This window comes from Marmota monax, unplaced genomic scaffold (genome assembly GCF_021218885.2).
Source record: "Marmota monax isolate L192 unplaced genomic scaffold, Marmota_monax_Labrador192_F-V1.1 WCK01_AAM20220418_F8-fsc00014, whole genome shotgun sequence".
Classification (NCBI taxonomy): domain Eukaryota; kingdom Metazoa; phylum Chordata; class Mammalia; order Rodentia; family Sciuridae; genus Marmota; species Marmota monax.
In genome coordinates, this window is record NW_026695222.1 from 37,684,667 (window position 1) to 37,706,935 (window position 22,269).

Consider the following 22,269-nt stretch of genomic DNA (forward strand, 5'->3'; position numbering starts at 1 on the left):
GGTCCTTGGGAGATGCTGGCACTATCTGAGGTGGCCTTTGGGCTGTCCCGAGGAATCTGGGTGGGGACTGAGGTCACGTGTCCAGCCCCTGCCTGGCCTGCTTTCAGCACCAAGGAGAGCGACCAAGGGCTCCAGCACCCCGCCTGCAGGGTCCCAGCCTGGGGATCCCCCAGAGGCTGCAGGCCGGCTCTGCTTGGGTCTGCAGGTCACCCCGAGGGGAGGACAGCATTGTTCGCCATGCCTACCGAGGCAGGAAGTGCAGCCACCGCCACAGTGGCCTCCTCAGGCAGTGACTTAGCAGGGAAAGGGTGGACCTTCCTTTCTTTCTTTCCTTTTTTAAAAAATTAATAAATGTATTATTCTAATTAGGTATGCATGACAGCAGCATGCATTCGGCTCAGTGTACACCATTGCAGCACACCTTTCATTTCTCTGGCTCTGCACAACGTAGCGTCGCACCATATGTGCAATCACACATGTGCCTAGGATAATGATGTCCACCTCATTCCACCATCTCTCCTGCCCCCATGCCTCCTGCCTCCCCTCCCTCCCCTTTTCCCAATCAAAGTTCCTGCATTCTCCCATTCCCCACCCCCATTATGGATCAGCACCCACTCATCAGAGAGAACATTTGGCCTTTGGATTTGGGGGATTGGCTTACTTCACTTAGCACGATATTCTCCAACTCCACCCATTTACCTGCAAATGCCATAATTTTATTCTCTTTTAGTGCTGAGTAATATTCATTGAGTATATACCACAGTTTCTTTATCCATTCTTCTGGTGAAGGACACCTAGGTTGGTTCCATAGTTTACTATTGTGAATTGAGTTGCTATAAACATTGATGTGGCTCTTCCCCTGCACTATGCTGATTTTAAGTCCTTTGGGTATGAACCAAGGAGTGGGATAGCTGGGTCAAATGGTGGTTCCATTCCCAGTTTTCTAAGGAATTTCCAGATAGATTGCACCAGATTGGTTTTCAGTCCCACCAGCAATGATCTTTGCCCAAGATCCTCACCAACACTTACTGTTGCTTGTATTCTCGATTTTCTGACTGGTGTGAGATGATATCTTAGAGTAGTTTTGATTTGAATTTCTCTAATCGATAGAGATGTTGAACCTCTTTTCATACATTTGTGGAGAAGTGTCTGTTCAGTTCCTTGGCCCTTTTATTGATTGGGTTACTTGTTCTTGGGGTGTTAAGTTTTTTGAGTTCTTCATGTAGGATGAACCATTTCACTTGGGGCATGAATAACCGACTCCTACACACCTGCCAGGGATTTTGAATCAAGTGGCCCAGTTGGAGCCATCTTCTGGGCTTTCATGGGCCCACCTTTTAGGGTTGGCCGTGGGGGTTAGGCACGGCATTGCCTGGAGCAGGCTCACTCGGTGCCAAGGCTGGGCAGGGGCCGCTGAGCAGGGCGAGTCCAGCCACCACAGACTCAGGGAGAAGGGGGTCAGCTGGTGGCCCTGGTGGATGAAGGAGTGTTCTGAGGGACTGTGGAGGGACAGACAGACTGTCTCTGCCGTGCACAGGCTTGGGCTCTATCGGGCACCTGTTTCTCGGGGAATAGGGCAACAGGGGCCTTGTAGATGACCGGGCCTCCCTCGTGCCTGGACACCCCTCCCTGTTCCCCTTGTCCTCATCCGGGTCAAGCTCAGCCCCTCCTCTGTGAAGCCCCTGTTGGACATCACCACCCTGTCTCCCCACAATCCTGTTCCTGCAGCCATCATGGCATATGCCGACAATCACCTGCTGCCATCCTCACCAGGGCCCAAAGTTGAGGGTGACCTCCCAAAAAAGATGGAGCCCAGGGCTCAGAGAGACTTGGCAGCTTCCCCAGGACACACAGCATGTCTGAGGCAGATCTGAGGTTTGAACCCAGGCCTGTGTCCGGCACAGGGTGACCTTGTGTGGGGAGCGGGGGGGGGGGGGCCCTGGTCTGCTGGGCTTGGAGTCCAGGGGCAGGTGGGGCCTCAGGACGGGCAGTGGGGTGAGAGCTAATGGGCCCTGCAGAGCTCTCGCTGGACACTGCTGGGTGGCCGGTCCTCAGCCCCACCCCTCATTCCACCCTTGCACCTGCCTCTGGGACGGACTCCCTCCCTGCCACCCCATCTCACAGGGAGGACCAAGGCAGAGGGAGGGTGGTGACTGGCCAGGCCACACAGCAAGAAGGGGCTGGGTTCAGAGTCCGTCCTGGATGGCTCCATACAGCTCCTCTGCCAGACGTGAGGGCTGCTTGCGTGCAAAGCCAGCGTCCCCTGCCTGCACTGAGCACAGAAGGCCGTACAGACAGTCTCCACCTGGTTCCTCTGGTTCCTCACATGAGGCCAGCTCCCCCCGGCTGCCCACTTGAGACCACGGGGATAGAGCCGTCCCTGCCCTGGGTGTGCCCAGAGGGTTGGAAAACACCTGTGGCAAGGTGGCCTTGGGTGGGGGACACTCAAACACACTGTCCAATGCCAGGGAAGGCTGCTCAGGCCTGCACACAGCTAGCAATGTCCTCCACCTGGGCAGGAGCCTCGACTGGTCTTCCCAGATGTCCACCCAGAAGCCACAAGCAGGGCCATGTGAGCTCCTTCCACTGCAGCCCACAGGACTTCTCAAGAGGCCCCAGCAGCCACCAGAGGCCTGGGAGGCCCACATGTCTCCCCAGAAAGCTGCCCCCTGAGTCAGTAGGAGGAGGCCTCCCTGCAGAGCTTTTGGTCCCCCTGGATGCCAAGTGAGTTTCTTTTTACAAAGCACTGGTGACCAGACAGAGGCCTGGTGCTTCTGTGCCAAGGGGTGGCCAGCCAGAGGCTCAGGGACAGCCCCAAGGCTGGGCTCCCTCCAGGGGTGCAGGGGGCCTGGCCTACAGCTCAGCCTCACGGGGTGTCCAAGATGGCCTGGGGCTGCCAGCCCTTCAACCAGCATCCTCCCACCAGCCTGAGACGCACTGCGAGGAGGCCAACTGCTGGAGAGCTCCCCAGCACCCCAAGGATGTCACCCAACAGGGCAGGGAGCAATTGAGGATTGGCGGGTCATCTGTCCCAAGGTCCCCCAGCCAGGAGATGAACTTGGCCCCTGGGGGCAGACCTCTCCTCTGCTGACTTCCTTTTCCATTCACTGGACTCTTAAGAGGGGAAGGGGCACTGTCCACTGAGACCTGGGGCTCTTACCCTTCTCCTGGGGAACTAGGGCCAGGGTCACAGGGAACCCAGATGGGGAAGGAGACCCCAATGAGCAAGCCAAGAAATGGCAGGTGAAGAGACACCAAAAACCACGTTTGGGAGCAACGAAGCTGACCCACCAGGGCGTGGAACACACAAGCAGGTGACCCACACTATAAATCCCGCTCAGGTGTGGCATGTGCCAGGCACAGGGCAGTTGGGCAGTAGAAGCCTCAGAGGGTGTAAAACACCGCACACATGGTACTCAGGCACAAGCACGCACCCACATTTGTGCACACTGGGAGCTCACACGAGCACATGCCCACCTGAACACACGAGCACAGGCTCTCAGTGCATGCATGTGAACACAGGGCACACGTGCAAACACTCGTAGGTAAAGGTGCACAGCCCCTCCCCCCCCCCAAGAGCGAGCTTGCAATTGCCTTTCCAGACCCTGGAAGCACTTTTGGAGAAAACGCAGTGTCCTGAGCCTGGCAGGTCCTGGCACTCAGTTTTTATTCGTTTCTTGCCTGGCAGACGGTGGGGGCTGGGGGTGGACACGGCGACCCGTTGGAGCCTATAGCAAAGGCTGTGCAAGGCCCTACTGGGCCACAGTGGATGTGGGGCTGAGCCACACAAGCAGCAGGCAGGACCCGTCAGGTGCACAGACAGGCTGCGGGGGTGGGGACTGCGGGGGGCTGCGGGGGGCTGCGGGGGCGGGGGCTGCGGGGCGGGGACTTCGGGGTGTGGCCTGCGGCTGCCCGTGGAAGACGTGCTGGCTGTGGTTCCCTTAACAGCAGTCTCTGAGCCAGGGCCAGAGATGACGAAGGCAGGCAGAGGGATGGGACTCCGTCCAGGCACACGTCACCCTGCCGCATCCTGCCAGCACTCAGTGCAGCCCAGTGGATTGTTCAGCAGACAGACCCAGGCAGGAGGGCAGGCTGTACCAGGCCAGCTGAAGGGCAGGCAGGACTCGGGTTGAGGATGTCCAGGCTCTAGGGCCCCATACAGGACAAGCCTTGCCCTGCCTCCTGGACACTGCCTGGTCCACATGCTGGTGCCCAAGGCCCTTGTAATGCAGAGCCTGGCGGGGCTGCCCATGACCTTGGAGGGGTCCTCTGCCCTGGGACGAGGTGCATGGCCTTCCAGTTGGGCAGCTGTGGAGGACAGGGGCCAGCTCCCTATAGCATTACTGCCCAGAGGTCTGTCTTCCCACCTGACCCCAAGTTCCTGGGGCAGGTGCCCCAGGAGGAAATAAGGCTGGGCTTTCCCACCGTTCCCATGGGGGCTCCGGAAAGAGATTGGGCCACGGCTCAGACAGACCCAGTCAGGGGAGGACTGCACCATCTTTGTCCCCTAGGTCCCTCAAACACCAATGAGGGGCTGGCCCTGGGGGCGGACAGGAGGACTGGGACTCAAATGTCCAGATTCTTAAGAGGCCCGCCCACCCCTTCGGACCTTGCCCTTGAACCCTTCACTAGGATGTTTCCGAGAGCACAGAGAATCCCAAGAGCCAAGAGTCTGGACCCTTCCCTGCAAAATCCAGGGTCTGCAGGGCTGGCAGGCTCCCTGGGGAGAGAGGTCACAGCCTGCCACCGAGAAGAGCCGGGGAAGCCCCTGTGGGCTGTGTGAACTGGGCCCAAGGAAGGGCCAGAGCTGGGCTGCCCATGTGTGGCACTGGCTGTCCCTCTGAAGACGCCTGGCTCTCTGAGCTAAGTGGTGGCCTCTGCACGGTTTTGCTGACCGACCTCAGGTCCCACAGGAGTGTCATGCTATCCCGAGCAGAAAACTGCCTCACTCCAGGTGGGACTGACTGGTGTCGGGGCCTGGAGTCCCCACAGCCCAGAGTGGAGAGGGACAAGGACAATCCAAAGAGGAGCGTCAACCTTTCCTGACCTCCCTCAGACGGGCCAGGCTGGCCATCAGGAGACCTGTAAATGGTGCAGCCCAGCCCCAGGGAGCTTGAGGGCAGGTTCTGACATGGCCTCACCCACAAGATCAGGGCCTGCAGGAGGCAGGACTCACTCAGAGCCATTCACACTGTCCCCACAGGCATCATTTGGACGGGGACTGTGCCCCTGGGCTGCTGACCAGGCTCCTTGGCTGGGAGCCAGAGGGCCTGAGTGGCCCTGGTCAGTCTCCAGGGTACAGGCTGGAAGCAGGCTTTAGAGGGGAAGACGTCTGGCTCACGGGTCGAGGAGGACGACCACAGCTCAGGCCAGGCACGTGACCACGTTGCTCTGGACGCAACACAAGAGGTAGCCTGGGGTGGGTCTCCCCTGCTCAGTTCCCCACCCAGGTCTTTGTATTGGTGTTTCTACTGTGGGTGGCGCTGCCATCCCTGCCACAGCCCCCGGCACTCTCCTGTGTCCCGAGTCTGCTCTCCGCTGGTGTCCCTGCCCGTCGCTAGCTTCTCACTGAGTTCTAGGCGTTCTTTGTCACTGGGAATGCTAACTCTTTTAAAATACGTGTTTCATTCTGAAATCATCTCAGGCTTGGAAGCTGCAAAGCCGTAGAGACTCGGGCGCAGGTGGCCGGTGGGCAGGGCAGGGCACAGTGGACACCTGTGGTGGGCTCTGGCAGAGCTGTGGCCTCATCCACTTGCCCCGTGGCAGGGAGCCTCCTCCCCGAGCACGTTTAGTCCTCACCTGCCGCTGGCCTCCAGTCCGCAGCAGGCGGGCCCTGCTTGGTCGTCCTGGTCACTGCTGCTCTCGAGGCTGTTGGCCAGTTACTGCACAAAGCGTCCCTCGATTCAGATTCACTAATCGTCTCTCGTCATCGCATTCAGGTTACCCAGAGGCTCCTGGAGGCTGTCCCGGCTGGCGAGGCTGGTGCTGAAGAGGTCTGGTGGGAACCCGCGGCTGGTCCCCAACCCCCTCGCGCCCCCTCGTCCCTCCTTGTCCCTCCTTGAACCCCCTTGTCCATCCTCGTCCCTCCTCGTCGCCCCTCACCCTCCCATTTCCCCTCACTCCCCTCGCCCCCCCTCGTCTCCCCTTGCCCTCATCCCCCTTGTCCCCCCCTCCCCCCTCGGCCCCCCTCGCCCCCCCCCCCCCCCCCCCCCCCGGTCCCTCCACACTCTGGCTCCCGTCATTGCCGTCTGTCTGGGGCAGTCGCCGTGCCGCTCCCTCCCGGGCTCACAGCCCCCTCCGCCTTCGTTAGTGGGACTTCTGTTGTGAGGAAGGGGTTTCTTCTCCTGCCCCCACCAGTCCCCTGGTGGCTTACTTGGGCCAGTGGACTTGTGGGCTCTTACTCTGTTCTCACGCTGGCCCCGAGAGCCCCTGGGTCTTGCGTGCAGTGGAGGAGGGTGCTGCCCATGTTGGCTGAGGGTGTTGCCGAAGGCGTCTTTCCCAGGAACTGCTGCTTCCTGGACAGGGTGGCTGTGGGTGGGGGCTGGTGGCGTCCCCCAGCAAAGGCCTGGCGGGAGGGGTCCCACAGAGCCAGCCCAAGGAGACCCGGGAGGGGCCGGCTGCAGCCTCCTGGGAGTCCCGGGAGACTGCAGGAGGAACCCAGCTGTCCACACCACCCCTGGCCCTGGCTCCTCCCCTGGCCGCTGAGACTACTTCCTGCTGCTTGTGTTTGGGCAGAACATGCAAGAAAAGGGCAGGTGGGTGTCCGGGCGGGAAGGCCTGAAGCTCGGGCCCTCTGTCTCTCAGAGATGCTTGGACTCGAGGCCATTCTGGGGCTCTCTCCACCTGGGCCAGGTGGGGCAGCCAATGGGGTGACAGATGTTGCAGCCAAATCGCCCTCACATCCAACACTACATTCAGGAGAAGTGTGTGAGTATGTGCAGAGTGGGTGGTTGTGCTAATCTGGGTGGGGCTGGACTGGGCCTGGCTCACTACACTGGATTAATCTCATTGCACTAATCTGGGTGGCTTGCCGGCCTGGGCTTGGTAAACTGGGACGGCCGTGGCTCACTGCCCTGGGCGATCGACTGCAGTGGGTGTGGCTTAACACCATGGGTGTGGCTTATCGCCGTGGGTGTGGCTGACTAGAGTGGGCGTGGCTCACTGAGCTGGGCGTGGCTGCCCTGGGCCAGGCTGAACTGGTCTAGTCTAGGCACACATGCAGCCTCCTTTGTGTGGCACCCACTGCCCCCGTGTCCACCATTCCGTGGAGGAGCACACCTGCCCAGTCCCACTGCCTTTGCATATTGTCCCTTTCTTCACTGGGGTACTGCCTGGTGCCTGCACATGTTTGAGTCCAATGGAACTAAGAGATTCTCAGACCCTTAGTAATGGAACCCTCGGCCAATCTCCATTTTCTGTACATGCTTGATGCACTGAAAATGGATAAAAAGAGAGTTTCTCTGGTTACAGGCCAGGAGGGGACGGGTCTGTCCCTCCTGCCCACCCTTCAGCCCCCTCAGCCAGTGGCCCTGAAGCACTTATAGGCCCTTGGTTTGCACAGCAGGGACTCTCTGGCGGCAGGGAGCAGGCCTTGCCCTGGCCCAGGCCACTGGGAAAATTTGGGGCCTGGGGAATCTCTGGGCTCCTCTTCACAGACGCCACTGGAGAAGGGAGAGGCCCTGAGGAGAGATCTGCAGCCCCATCACCTCATTCCTCCCTGCTGGAGTCACCAAGATGGCCTTGGGAGACTGGTCAGTGCCTGGCAGACACCCCAGGTACCTTCCCATCTGGGACCACAATGCTTTCAACCAGGAGCATTTTAGGAATGGGGAGGAGACCTTCATTGGTGGCCATCCCCTCACTGTGCCTAACCCTCAAGGTTTGGAGTGCGGCACCCCATGGGACCCAATCTGGAGGTACTGGGGAGAAGACAGCCTTAGCATGGCCAGAGCCCAGCTCGGCCTAGCAGACTGAAAGGCCACCCACCTGCCTGTAGCAGTGCATACCCTTCTCAATGCTCAGGGACATTTGAAAGACAAGCAGGTGCTGGGCCACTGGACACATCTCAGTGTGTTTTAAAGAATGCAAGTCACACAGAGTTCCTTGACCATGATGGGATTAAATTAGACACCAATAGCAGAAGGGACACAGACAATCCTGAAACAGGAAGCAAGTAGACCACTCACTTCTGGGTAATGCGTGGGGTAGGAGGGAGAGGCAGAAGGTCAGGAGGTAGACTGCAGTGTTACCTTCAGTGTGGTGAGGCCAGCAGGCCAGAGATGCCCCCACCACGAGGCAGTGTGTCACTCACGTTTCAAGAGTAGGGGGCAGGCCACACCTGGGGAAGGGCCCACAGGGGCACTAGGTGGCCAGGACACAGGGGCAGCAAGGAGCCTGGCAAGAGCCTTTGCAGTGGTGTCTGCAGGAAGGAGCAGGCAGGGTGAGCGGGATGCTCAGGACTGGCCAGTGGGAATGAGTCCAGCTGGCCCCAGGAGAGGAGCCCGGCCTGGGCCATGAGGGCAGGTAGATGTGTGGGGGCCCCACAGAGGACGGAGGGTGTGAGGCTGGGGGGTTGGTTTGCACATGAAGGGTGTGCTGGAGGCCAATCCAATTGTCACTAGGCATCAGCCAGCCTGCAAGGGTCAGCAAGGTCCCATATGTCAAAGCACCAGCTACACAATTAATACAGAGTGAAATTAGAAAATATTTTTGATTCAATGAAAATTAAAACATACCAAAATCTATGGGGTGCAGGTAAAGCAGCACTTAGGAGACACTTTATAGCACTAATTGCTTACACGAGAAAAGGTAAAAGGTCACAAATTCTCTAAACCAGGAGTCAGCCAACCACAACCCACAGACCAGATCTGGCCCATCCTGTCTACAAAAACACAGCTTTGTTGGAAGACAGCCACACCTTTCCATTCACACGCTCTCTACAGTGGCTCCAGCCTAGGGCAGCAGAGTCAGTGGCCGTGACAGACAGACACCAAGTGGCCGTGACAGACACCAAGTGGCTCACAGCCCCAAAGTGTTCAGTGTGCTGAGCAGGACATGAGCACCACCCTAATAACCTTGTAAATTAAACCCAATGCAAGCAGAAAATAGGAAATACCAAAGAGCAGAGAAGATGGCAATTAAATAGAAAACCAATCAACTCAAGTTCTTTGAGATCAATAAACTCCCCACCAGACTGATCAGGAAACTACGAGAGGGGCTGGGCTGGGGCTCAGCGGTGAGCACTTGCCTAGCTCGGGCAAGGCCCTGGGTTCAATCCTCAGCACCACATAAAAATAAATAAATTAATTAAAGATACTGTATCCAACTACAACTAAAAAATAAATATTTAAAAAAATATGTATTTAAAAGAGAAAGAAACTAAGAGAGGACATGCACGTTACAATATGGAAATTGAAAGGGACATGGTTCCGACTGCAGACCTGTAGAGCAGAAGAGGATACTGTGTTTGAGTTTTGGTTGTGCACTCAGCCCTTGAGAAGCAGGGGACAGAAGCCTAGGACACTGAGAGCTGTTATCTGAGGTGGTTCCACTCTCCTCGGGCCTCCCGTGTCTGCCAGGAAATCTGCAGTCATGGGGACATCTTCTGTGTGAAGGAATGCATGTGTTTTCTCAGCTGCCTTCAGGAGGTTTTCTGTGGCTCAATGATGAGGTTTGGGAGGGAGGTTTTCCTTGCCGGCCTCAGGGAGTTCTGGATGTTAAAGTGACGTCTTCTCGCTCACTGGGGATGCTCTGGGGTTATCCTTTCAAATAACCTTCTGCCCCAATCTTGCTCCTCTTTCTGGAGCCCAACATGGGCTGGATTTTGATGGTGCATCTGGCCCCTGAGGCTTGCTCACCTACTTCTTTCTATCTCCTCTTCAGATCAGGTACCGATCTTCAAGTTCATGGGCTTTTCTCTTTTGTCTCTGTTCTGCTATTGAACTCATCAGTGAATATTTTACTGCAGATATTGTGGGGGTTTTTAGTTCTAAAATACTCATTTCTTATATTTCCTATTTCTCTGCTGAGAATTCTTCATTTCATATTGCATTCATTCATCAGTGTGAGTGTGTGTATGTGTGTGTGAGTGTGTGTGCATGAGTGTGTGTATGTGTGTGTGAGTGTGTGTGTGAGTGTGTGTATGTATGTGTGTGAGTGTATATGTGTGTGAGTGTGTATGTGTGTGTGAGTGTGTGTGTGTGTGTGTGTGTATGTGTGTGAGTGTGTATGTGTGTGTGAGTGTGTGTGTGAGTGTGTGTGTGTGTGTAGAGCGCATACTACCTCACAAAGTGCAGCCGTGACCGCTGCGGTCAGTGTCTGGGATGCTCTGGGCTGCCATCTTGTCATTGCCTTTCCTCTTGAGGTGGTCATGTCTCCTAGCTCTGTTTGTTGGGTAGTTTTGTTTCATAGCCTGGACACTGTGGGTATCATGCTGCACAGACTCTGGTCCTGTCCTATCTTCTAGAGAATGCTGATGCGTAGTTGGGACAGCCAGGTCACCTGAATCCCATCACCTCTGTGGTGGTGGCTCAAACTCCAGATCAGTTCTCAGAGCTTTGCTGGGCTGTTGGTCCCACCAGGGGGCTTGCCTGGGTCCTACTCAGAACCTGTCTGGCTCTCTCCCTCCCAGGACCCCCAATCCTTTTCCTGCCGCTTCTGGCCAGGAAAGTGGGGCTCCGTCCTAATATTCTTCCCTGGTGCTGTGACCTAGATGGGGCTCCCCCTGCAGCAAAGCCACAAGCAAAACACCTGAAATCAGTGCGGCTGCTCTGCTGAGTTCCACCCCCCCCCACCCCCTGTCTGCTCAGAAGCTGTTTGTGACGTCTCCAGACCCTGCTCAGAGTTAGTGGCTCCGAGGGTCGGCCAGAGCCAGAGCCTGTGCATAAGACACCCCCTCTCTGGCTCCTGCAGGGTCCCTGGTGGAGAGCTTCATGAGCCACAAGAGCGAGTGTGGCCCTCGGCTCTGTGCCAGGCAGGAGGCAGTGCCCAGCCTGGGAGCTGGGAGGGCCATGAGCAGCTGGGCTCTGACTGTGCTGTCCTCTGTCAGGTGGGGGAAGCTGGGGCTGGACGCCAGGCCAGGGAGAGCAAGATGCACATGCCACACGTCAACATGATGACTTCCTCCTGTGCCGCAATGGGGTGACGCCCTCAGGTGCAGGGGGAGGGGGCTGCTAGCCCACTACATCCTGGACAGTGGCGAGAAGGGCACCTCCCTCAGGACCAGGTCCCTGCCATGGCCACAGGAGATGTGCCAGTGGAGGCACAGCTGGCTGGGGCTTGGTGGGGGTGGACCGGGCCCGTCTAGCGTGGCTGAGCTCCGCCTCAGCAGCAAAGTCCTTGTCAGACCCAGTCTCCTCCACGCTCCAACCCAGAGGGATGATTGATGGCGGAGCCGATGAGCTCAGAGTCGGCGCAGGCAGTCTGGCAGGACAGCGGTGGGTGACTCAACCCGGAGGGAGAGACGGGAACCGGAGGCACCCTGCCCACATCCGCCATCAGGCACCAGCAGGAAGGCTTGCGAGCACTGTGACAGCTTAATGGCCTCTGGTTAAAGCATCCACGGATGTGCTGGTCGGGGAGAGGCTCTGAGCTGCACTGGCTGTGTGCCGGCCACCCCAGCCCAGGCTGCTGGGCCAAGACAGGAGATAAAGTGGCCATCAGTCCCGGTGCCCAGCTCCAGGGCCTGCCCAGCCCTCGGGGGACAGGAGGCACCCTGGGTAGGGGAACACCAAGTCAGGCAGCAGTGCTCAACCTGGCCTCTCCTCCGCCTGCCTGTTCACAGAGCTGCCCGTCTTCCCACAGGACCCCCAGGACTGAGCAGAAGGCACTGGGGAGCACAGAGCAGCCAGAGCAGGGCCTTGGGCCCACCCTGCACTCAAGTCGCCACGTCCTCCCAGAAGCTGCATCCCTTGGTTTGGGGAGAAAGGCTGGAGCATGTCCCAAAGGGACCAGACCAGGACAAGCAGCCCTGGGCCAGGCACCCTAAGGGGTGGGAGACTGCGGGGAGGACAGGGCACACGCGGGGCCTTCAGCCCCGTCAGCAGAGCTACCGCTTGCCCTGGGTTCCTACCCAGCTCCTCACATCTGAGCTCAGGGCCTCAGCCTCCAGCTCTGTCCTGCTTACCAGAGGTCCCAGGGGCAGCTCCAGTGTCCTCCCCAGGGGGTGGGCAGGCCACCACCACTTCCCTGATGAGGACCCAGAGCCTGGAGTGGAGCAGCCCTGCCCAGGGCCCTGCACACCTGTGTGCACACCTGCCCATCAAGCAGCCCTCTGGGGAGGGGCCTGTGGGCACACTGCCTCTCCCCACCACCTGAGCTGTTTCTCTCCGTTGAGCAATGCCCTCCTCAGGCCTAGGGACTCACAGGCCACTTGATCAGGCAGCGGTGCTCAAGCTGGCCTCCCCTCCACCTGTTCACAGAGCTGAGCTCAGCGTGATGGGTGCACATGGACCGTCACCGTAGCTTTGATGTTGAGACTGCCTGGGCAGGAACAGCTGACCCAGAGCCTGTCCCCTACTGAGAGACAGGGCCTGGCCTGAGGAGAGTCCCGATACAGGACAGGGAGGTGTGCCTGAGGACGGCCCCTGGCAGGTCCTTTGACAGGAGAGGAGAAGCCAGGACTCACCTTCCTGGGGTCTTGGCGTCAGGCTCTGGCTTGGTCGAATGCGAGGGAAGAGGGGGGTTTCTCAAAAATTCCCAGGACGTTACGGATATGGGAGTTTGACATGGATGGACAGTTGTGAGGGGCTAGCCCCAGGCCCAGACTGCATGGCCCTAGGCCTGGGTGGGAGTCCCTTCCTGACCAGAGACTGGTAGGAAGCCCCGCCTTTCTTGGGGGAGGGGGATTCTGCAGCCCCCAGGGCACGTCGTCAACCTCAGATACCAAGGAAGGTTCTGCACCAGAAGGTTCCGGGGTCCAGCCACCACCCAGAGTCGGGGAGGGAGTGCATCCAGGGGCAGCAGGGAGCAGCTGAGGCCAGGCTGGCGTCCACCTCGACCAAAGGGCCGACTGAGCTGCTTCAGAGGACGCTTGCCTGGCAAAGGTCACCATGAAGTGCTAGGACGCAGGCCAAAGCCCCGTGGCCTCAGACCTACTGAGATAGGCCCCGAATGTGCCAGAACCCGCCCACCCTGCCCCGAGGCACGGCCGGCACCCTGCGCGTGGCTCCGGTTACCTGCACAAGAAGCCGCAGGCCTGGGCTGTATGAGGACTCCGTGGCTTCATCGGGAAGATTTGGGTCATCTGTGGGCGTCTCCTGCCGTCAGCACTTCACTGGCTGGGACCTCAGCTGGGTCTGCGGCTGGACTGTCCTGGCCCCTCACACGGACGGGCTTCCTACAGCAGCATCCGGGACGGGGCGCGGAGCCCCGACCCATGACGGGCCACGCGGTACTGCTTCCATCTGTTGCAAAACTACCGGTTCCAAAAGAGGGAACAGAGACACCTCTCCCTGGGAGCCTGCGCCCGACAGGGGTCAGCGTGATGGGTGGACATGGACCGTCACCGTAGCTTTGATGTTGAGACTGCCTGGGCAGGAACAGCTGACCCAGAGCCTGTCCCCTACTGAGCAGGACCCTGGCCCCAGCGAAGGCTCTGGCCTGGAAGCCTCCTCAGTGTCACGAGTGGCTTCTCCCAGCTGTCCCCCATCCAGGATCCCAGCCCCTTCCACCCTGCTGTCACAGGCTGGGGACCACAGGGCCACTGTGTCTGTTGCTGTCCAGCTAATATCAAGCCATCTGGCGTGCTCCTTAAATGGCATTCCGGGGAGCAGCAGGCTGTCACCTCCGAAAACAAGCTTCTGATGGATTATAACCGGCCTCACGCAGAGGGTGCTCCCAGGGTTCTCGCCCATATCGCAGATGAGACTCAGAAGGCACTGTCACTCAGCCCCGTGTGGGGCCTGCCTGCGGACCAGGCCAGATCCACTCCTCTCTATCGCCTGGAAGCGACTGCAGCCTGCGTCACCACCTCCCGCGCTCCCTTCTGAGCGCAGGCTGAGCAGCTCGTAAAGCTCAGGAAGACACCTGCTTGTCACCCGCTCTCAGGCCATCAGGGCTCGATGCCCTGGGCCAGGAGAAGCTGTGTCTGCTGTGCTCTGGAGGAGGTGGCAGTCCCTGTTTTGCTCGGGGACCCCCGTGATTCAGACAGGGCTGGCGGGCTGCGGGTAGCCCAGGGTTGGGCGCATGGTGCTGGAGGTGGGTGAGAGGCTCCTCCCGCAGGGCTGGGACACCAGAGACAGGGGCCCCCAGGTCCAGAAGACCACAGGAGGGTGCAGAGAGGCAGTATGGAGGGCTGTGGCAGGGACCCCGGGGACTGGGTGGAGCTGCCCCAGGACGCAGGCCGGGGCTCCTTGGTCGCCTGACGACAGGCCTGTGGAACGAGGGCGCGGCGATCAGGGCCAGGAGGCAGGCTCAGCGCAGCGGCTGCAGGAGGCCCTCTGTGGACCAGGCCAGCTCCTCCTCACCAATCCCAGGGCCAGAGGATAAAGGGAGCCGGGGACACCCAGAAGACCCACAGGACCAGCAGAGCCCCAGGGTGGCAATGCCGTGCGTCCGCCACCCCCCAGGACGAAGGGCTCAGGCAGCCATCCAGGAGGAGGAGGGGACTGTGAGCACCCGCCGCAGGGCAGCCAGAGGGGCCACTGGCTTTCTCTAGCTCACCCTTGGGCAGGGCCCAGGGACGGGTCTCAGGGCAAATGGGGCTCTGGTCCCGGCCCTCAGAGCAAGGGGCCTCCTCAGAGGGGCTGCCTCCACTGCAACGGTCCCCCTCATGCAGCCTGGCAAGAGCCGTGAGAGGAGACAGGCCCAACAGGAGGGCTTCCTGGAGGAGGTGACGTCTGAGCTGACCCGGGAGGGAGGAGCAGGGTGTGGGAGTGGTGTGGCCAGAAGGGACACCAGGGGACAGCAGCAGTCCCTGGAAGCATGTCCTTCTCTTTCTGCATCCCTGGGTCAGTTGGGGTGGGGGTGGCCCACCAGCCCCAGGCCGCGGGTGTCCCAGCAGGGCCAGCTCTTCTCCTGACAGTGACGCAGCACAGCCTTTGCACAGTCACCACTGCAAAATCCTGTTGGCCAACGGGAGTCACGAGCCAAGTGCACGCTGGGGACCAGGACAGAGGCTCTTCCACCACGAGGTCCCAGGTGAGGGGTGGAAACGTGATGTCCTGCCATGGAGGGCGGGGCTACGGCCAGGAGTGGGGCCAGGGCTGCCTCGTCCTCTCCCCAGTGACTCAGGGAAGCACCCACCAGCTCCACCGTGGGTTCAGAGGGTCCCACGAGGGTGGTGCTGGGCGTGGAGTCATGGGCAGTCTTCACCCCTCACTCTACAGCCTGCTTCCCGGGGCGTGCCAGGCATCAGAGCAGACCCGGCCACGGCACCAGGAACAGCCGCAGGAGGAGGCGCAGCCCCAGTCAAGAGGCCACAGAAGGACCAGGCCTGACTCCCCAGGGACCACAGGAGGGTCAGGATGCCCTGGCCAGGTCTGCAGGAGCCCAGCCAGGCCGAGCACACACGGGCTCAGCCACCTCCTTCCTGCCTGCCCCCAGGCCCAGCCCCAGCAGCCCCGCCAGCAAGCCTCGTTCCAGTAATCCACACGATGATGCCACATAAAAAGATTGCTTTCCCGGAAAACTGCTGACACTCGGGTCTGGGAAAGAGAGGGCTTACGAGAGATGGGCTCCCAATCCATACAGGGCTCGACGCTCAGACCTTAATCAATCTGCATCCCTCGGAGCTAAAACAGTTGTGATTTATGAAATCCACAAGTCAGATCTCTCTGTCCCCCCTGTATTACCAACAGCAAAGAGGAGCTCTCTCCTGACAGCACCCCCCCCCCGCCACTTTGAGACCCTCCTAGGGACATGCGTGGGGTCCCAGCCCTCACACACTGGCCACAAATGGGACACAGGCAAAGAAGCACCTGCTTCTCCCGAGGGCCCAGGACTCAGGAGCTTCTAGCTCAAAGCAAAGGGCAGGACAGGCAGCTGGTCAGTCTCTCCCTGGCCTGCGGACTTACTTTTCTGCCCCTGCTGCTTGTGTCCTGGGGGTCACTTCAACTAACTTCTCCTGAATCCTCTTGCAAACCTGTGGGCACCTGGACTTCCTGGCAAACCTGGGGGCCAGGGAGGACAGCCCCGACAGGTGGGAGACCCAAACACTCAAAACCGGGCAGAGGGTAGATTCTATGTCCCGTGTGCCTTATGACAATAAAACCAAATCAATGTTTTAACAACAAAAACCCAACCAAGACCCCCTCTGCCAGCTGTGTGTGGGGGTGCTGGTCAGCATGAACTCGGGAAGGGGGGCACGGCACCCAGCCCTCCCACTCGCCAGCTGGGTCTCGGGGCCCTGCCTCTGCTCCAGGAGCCTGCGCGGCCGAGGAAGAGCTGCCGGCTCGGGGGCTGGTTGCGAGGATCAGAATCAGGGTACATCCAGACAGGGCGTCCCTTCTGCCACAGCTGTTAGGGTTCCTTCAAGTCCCGCCCAGCCTCGGGCTTGCCAGACTCCGGCTGCCGAGGCCACAGTTCTGTTCTGAACCTGTGAGCTCAAGGCGCAGGCGGGACCTGGGGGACGGCTCAGCTCAGGCTGCTCCTGGGGGACTTGGCCGCGTGCATCTCACCTGCAGACCAGACCCCGCCAGCCAATGGGGCTGTCACTGTCGGCAAACAGGAGCCCTCAGGTGAGGGACAGAACCAGATGGGAACAAGACCTGAAACTCACGGAAGGACCTTGCCCTGCGGGGGTCCCCGCCTCGGTGGGCAGAGCACTTGAGGGCAGGTGTGTGAGGCACCCTGGCTCAAAGCTCCAGGGCTGAGCCAGATGAACCAGGGTGTAGGTTGGGCTCGGGGGAGTGGGATGCGGAGGGCTCTGAGCTGAGCCCATGGGGGTCGCAGACTCGGGCCTTCAGACTTGCATGGATGCAGCTAAGTCTGCAGCTCCCGGCCACCCCTGGGAGCCCACCCCCATGGGCCTGGGTGGGGACAGAATCTGCCTTTGAAACTGGTCCCCATCCCACCCAGAGATGCCAGGGCAGGAGTCCCAGCTGGGAAGACACGACCCCAGACCCCAGCCACACTAGTGTCCAGAGGGGACCTGTCCACCAGGCCGCCAGCCTGGGAGCAGGGCCCCAGAGCAACCCCGAGTGGCCAGCCAGTGGGAAGCAGGGAAAGGGACTCATGCCTATGGCTCCCCCAGGCACTTGAGCACCTGCCACACTAGGGCCTCCCCAGCCTTGCACCCGGCGCCACCCCCACCTACCCGGGGACTGCAGGAGGATGCCGAGGCCCAGCTCCCCTCCAGGCTAGCTTTCTGGGACCTTAGGGTGCCCAGCCAGGGCGGTGGGGGACACAGCCAATCCGAGACCTCCTGGCTCCTCTGGCTCAGGGGAGTCCCAGTCTCCGGAAGTTTCAGTGCACGCAGTGGGACACCTTGGCCTCTCCCTAGGCCTGGCTGGGCTCAGCTGGGGCACTGCCGCCCTCTGCTGGCTCAGAGAGGCACTGCCCCAGGGACTCCAATGAGGGCCCTAACGAGGCTCAGGCTTGACCAGATCCCACAAAGCATTGCCCAGAGGCTAGTGACAGGGACTCGAGGACTTCACAGGGTCCAACACCAGCAGAAAGGGAGTGACACCCCTGCCAGGATCAGCCCCTGGGCTCTCTGAGCTGCCGGGTACCCCGGGTTCTCAGGACACAAGTGGAAAACTTCAGAAGGTGTTAGCAGAGACAGAGACTTTAGAGTCCAGCTCCTTCATTTTCCAGCCAGGAGAACTGAGGCCTCGAGGAGTCAAGGACCTTAGATGAGGGCTGGCTCGAGGCTCTGGAGCCGCCAGCAGTCCGCCCCATGCTCACCCCAGGCCCCTGAGGCCACCCTCGGGAGACGTGGACCCAGGCTACAGTACACAGAGGGGCAGTGGGCCGGGGAGGGGCGTGACCCTGAGGCGGGGAGTTTCAGTCCTTGTCCTGTCTGAACGGCTATAAGGTCTGCGTGGCGCATGGGATGCACAGGATGCCCCCATGACCCCGACCCCACAGGCCAGCCTGCCAACCCTGGAACCCAAGCTCCTGGCCTTGGTACACCATTTCTTAGCCGCTCAAACAAAGCCGGACAGGAAGTGTGCCAGTTTTGCCTTCAGGGTCCCTGTTCTCAGCCTTGGGCTCTGGCTGACCATGAGAGCACCCGGGGGCTTTCAGAAAGGAAGGCCCGGCCTCCTCCGGGGCACACGCTGCCCACTGCTTCTACATGGAGGCCACTGGGCCAGTTTTAACACAGGCTTCAGAGGGGGCACCTGTGGGAGTCCTTGGTCCCTGTTGCCGGGCTGACCAAGCGGGCTCACAGAGAGACGAGTCCCTAGTGTGTGGCGCAGCTGCTGAGTGGCATGCAGCAGAAGCAAGGCCCGAGGACTCACAGCCAGAGCCGGGAGGGAAGCGCCAGGGCTGGATCCTGCTTCCCGTCAGGTTTTCATGTCAGCAGACTGTTTGGGCCAGACTCCAGCATGCTCAGGGTGCTGCACAATCCTGGACCAGAGAGGGTGGGCCGAGTCTCATTTGGTGACGATGTGAGGCCCACAAGTTCGATGCACGCAGAACCAACCAGAGTCAAGAAAAGACTCCTCTAACAGACCCTGAGGGGGCAGCCTCCGCAGCTGACCCACCCGCAGTGGAACAGGCTCCTGCCAAGAGAATGGAAAACTGCTGGGCAGAAATGTTCTGTGTCCATGGCTCCAACTGACCAGGCTACCAGATGCCATCCCTGCAGTGGGGCTGCAGGTGCCCTCTCCCAGGTGGCCGTGGAAGATGTTCCTACAGGCGTTCCCAGCGGGGGCCTGTGAGGCGCCAGCCACCAGCAGTCAGCTGGGGTCCTGTCCTGGGCCCTTCCTGTCCCGAGCAACCTACAAGCTGGCTCTCTGCCCCACTGGCCTGTGCCCTGGGGCACTGCAGGTGCCTTGCTTTTCCTGGCCCCTCTCTCCTGGGCAGCAGGAATGCCTGTCACAAGGCTCGACAGGCCTGGACTGTGCCCTCATTGTTTACAGTGACCACAACGAACTGGGTGGGGCAAGGGCTGGGCCCCCGGTGCTCACCTTCCGTTCTTTCTCTTCTTGACAAGAATATGATCCATGCACAGGAGAACGTTTGCAGCACCCTGGGGTGAACTGGGACGGAGCAGCCAGGGATAGGGCAGGGAGGTTCCCGACGAGGAGAGGCGGGGCGAGGGGAGGACAGGGTGGACCTGCCACAAGGCCACCTGGAGTTCAGCATGGCCTGTCTGGTGAAATAGAGTTGGGAGCCCTCAGACGCTCAGTGGAGGGCTTGGGAGTCCCAAGGGGACTGAGGGGTCCTGAGGGTGACAACCGCAACGTCTGCTGTGCTGAGCTCACAGTGAGCCCCAGAACCCCCAAGCCAAAGCTCCGGGAACCAAGCCACGGGTGCCTGCCCTGTGCTGGGGACGGAGACCAGGAGCCTGGCCTGCTGGGCACGTGTTCTACCCCCGAGCCACTCCCGGCCATGGGGGCTTTGGAAGCGAGTAGTGTGAAGGCAGGACTGTACCTCAGGGCAGCGTGGAGGGGCAGGGGCAGACGCATGGGTGGAAGGGTTCCACCTCACACAGGGAAAGGCCTGATACAGGGAGGACGTCAAACTCATGCTCCCTGTGGATTCGTGGTCCAGGTGATGAGGGCCTCCTCTCAGTGGCCAGTGACTTCAGAGGAAGCACCCAGTGTCCGTGCAATGGTGGTCACCTGCCCAGACTGGCTGCAGTGGACTGGAAGCTGGACGCAAGGCCCACGCTGCGTGGTCCGCTGGTGTAAATGTGCTGAGCAGGCACACCTGCAGACAGGACCTGGGAGCCGGGTCAGCTCCAATGGCACGAGGCCACGGCACCCACAGCGAAGGCAGGGACGTCTGTGCGCTCTGGACGCAGGTTTCGTCGACCAAACACACACGTGGGGGAAGGAGAGAAGTGAAGCAAGGAGACCTCAAGCCAGTTGAGACAGGGAGCACTGGGCCATGCACACCGAGGTGCCAGGAAGCCGCCCGGAGTCCTCGTCCTGCTGAGCGTGACAGCAGCACTGTGTGTTGTTTGGAGAGAGGTGCAGCTCTGCAGGAGGAGCAATCCCAGATCGGAGTCTGCTCCCTAATAATCTGGGTGGGCAGGGGCCGGGGCGGGCCCTGCACCTACCGGAGTGGACGCCCGCACACTCCTTCACTCACGAGTGCCCAGTGTCTGCATTAGCACAAGCTGGGGCGCACTGGCGAGAGCCACGTGGACTGGCCTGGTGTCCGCCGGTCCCAGGAGGCAGCCACCTGGGTCATCTCTGGCTGAGTTGCCTGCTTCCAGCTCCTCACGAGGCTGTGAAGACACTTGCCATTGTCCTTGCTCTTGAGTGCCAGAGCCACGTCCCTGCTGCACAGGACAGTAAAGTGGCCCTTTGTACCGCTGTGGTGGCCTCTCTCTTGGCCCCAGTGGCTCACACAGCTGGCTCCTCCTTGAGGTTCTGCCATCTCTGGAGAGCTGGGGGGAGCAGGAGACCAGGGGGTGAGCTGTATGAGGACCCAGAAGACGCGGTGCCTGTCCCCAGCTGGGATTTTCCACCTGCCTGCCCACATGACTCAGCCCAGCCGGATTGGGGGACGGCCCTGGCCCATTGCGCCCACTGCAGGAAGAAGGGTGGCGGCTCTGGGCCTTATCACTGGGCCGGACTTTTCCACTGTGACCCAGGGGCCCTCGGGCCTGCTGCTTGCCCAAAATAGACTTCCTGTGGGAGCCCTGTGGTCTGGGCTGAGGGCCAACAGCCCTCCACGTCAGCAACTCATGGGGACCTCTGTGCACCCTCCCCACAGCCCCAGAAGTAGGAGGGACGCAGGGTGGGGGGTTTGCAGATGGTGCACACAGGGCTGAGGGGTGAGGCTGACCCCCACCTGACCTGGCCCTCAGTGACAGCCCTGCCCCCTGAACACCCAATGTGAACCTGGGAGAGCCCTGTCCACTCGGAGGACAGGGCTTTATCCAGGTGAAGAGTTACGGCCTTTCAAACGTTTCCACTCTCGCTCCCGTGACAGGCCACATTGACCCCCCAGGACCTGCACTTCCTGAGCACAGGGGCGGGGCTCTGAGTAACCGTGTGGTCACCAGCCCCGAGAGGGAGATTGGACAAGAGCAGCCGGAACTGAGAGCCGTTAGGACCAGCAAGGCCCCCGGCCCAGGGGCTCCACGTCCCAGAATCCCCCAGGCAAAAGCCCCCTCAAGGAGGTGCCAGCTGCACACGCTGGCCTTCCTGCCCAAGGCCACCAGGGCCTCCCACATCTGACCCCAGGCACCCCCCAGAGCTCCAGGCGACAGGGACACTCAGGAGGGAGCAAGGCGGAGCCCCCATTTCAGGATGGAGGCCAGCCTCCCCTTGGCACCCCAGCTGGTGAGCAGGGCCCGTCCACTCTGTCCCCACAACACAAGGTGTCAGCTTGGTCTGTGGCCTTTCCTCAGGGCTCCAGCAGAGGCCCTGGGACTGGGAACCAAGGCCCAACCACCTCTGGGACAGGACCAGTGTCCCCCAGCTGTGTGGCTGGCACTGTGCATGGTGTCCCTCTCACCCCCCCCCCACACACACAGGTACACATATCCGTCACACACACACTCACACGTGCACACACAGGCACGGTCACACCACTGAGGCTCCACACCCAGCACTCACGCTCCTCACCGCGGGGCCTGAGGGGTGCTTGCCAGTCTGCGCCTGGCTGTGAGCACCTCTCTGGGTGCCACCAAGTGGTGCCTTCAACCTTCAGGATCTTAGAATTTCGGTGCCCCCAACACAGCTCACTGGCAAAAGCACCTGGAGCCGAATGGTCACTTCTCAGGTTCTGGTGGCCACACCAAGAAAAGGGAAAGGCAATGTGACCTTCATCTTAGTATCTTTTACTGAAATCCAACATAGCTGTGTGCAGCAGCCACACCTGTGACCCTCCCGCGGGAGGCTGAGCAGGATGGCAAGTTCGAGGCCAGCCCGGGCAGCTTGGCAAGACCCTGTCCCCAAATAAAATGCAAAGGGCTGGGGAGACAGCTCAGTGGAAGAGCTTGCCTCACATGTGTGAAGCTGTGGGTCTAACACCCAGCACCGACAATGCATGATAGATCAAGAGAGCCAAAATATCATCTCTTTACCACGTGATCAATAGAAAGAATTACTAATGACAATTCTTATTTCCCTTTTTCTTCTGAGTCTCCAAAATCTGCTCACTTGAGTCAGTTTGGGCACTGAATTTTTATCAGAAATCCTCCAC

The 22,269-nt window shown here is 60.1% G+C and overlaps 1 long non-coding RNA gene across 1 annotated transcript; it reads right to left on the reverse strand.

Moving 5' to 3' along the window:
- Window positions 1–9,339: 9,339 nt before the first annotated feature.
- Window positions 9,340–20,712, reverse strand: LOC124085863 (uncharacterized). Its single transcript, XR_006849605.2, has 3 exons — window positions 19,074–20,712; window positions 13,176–18,665; window positions 9,340–13,034 (listed from the first exon to the last, which is right to left on the reverse strand). It is a non-coding gene; the product is annotated as an uncharacterized LOC124085863 (long non-coding RNA).
- Between the last annotated feature and the right edge of the window lie 1,557 nt (window positions 20,713–22,269).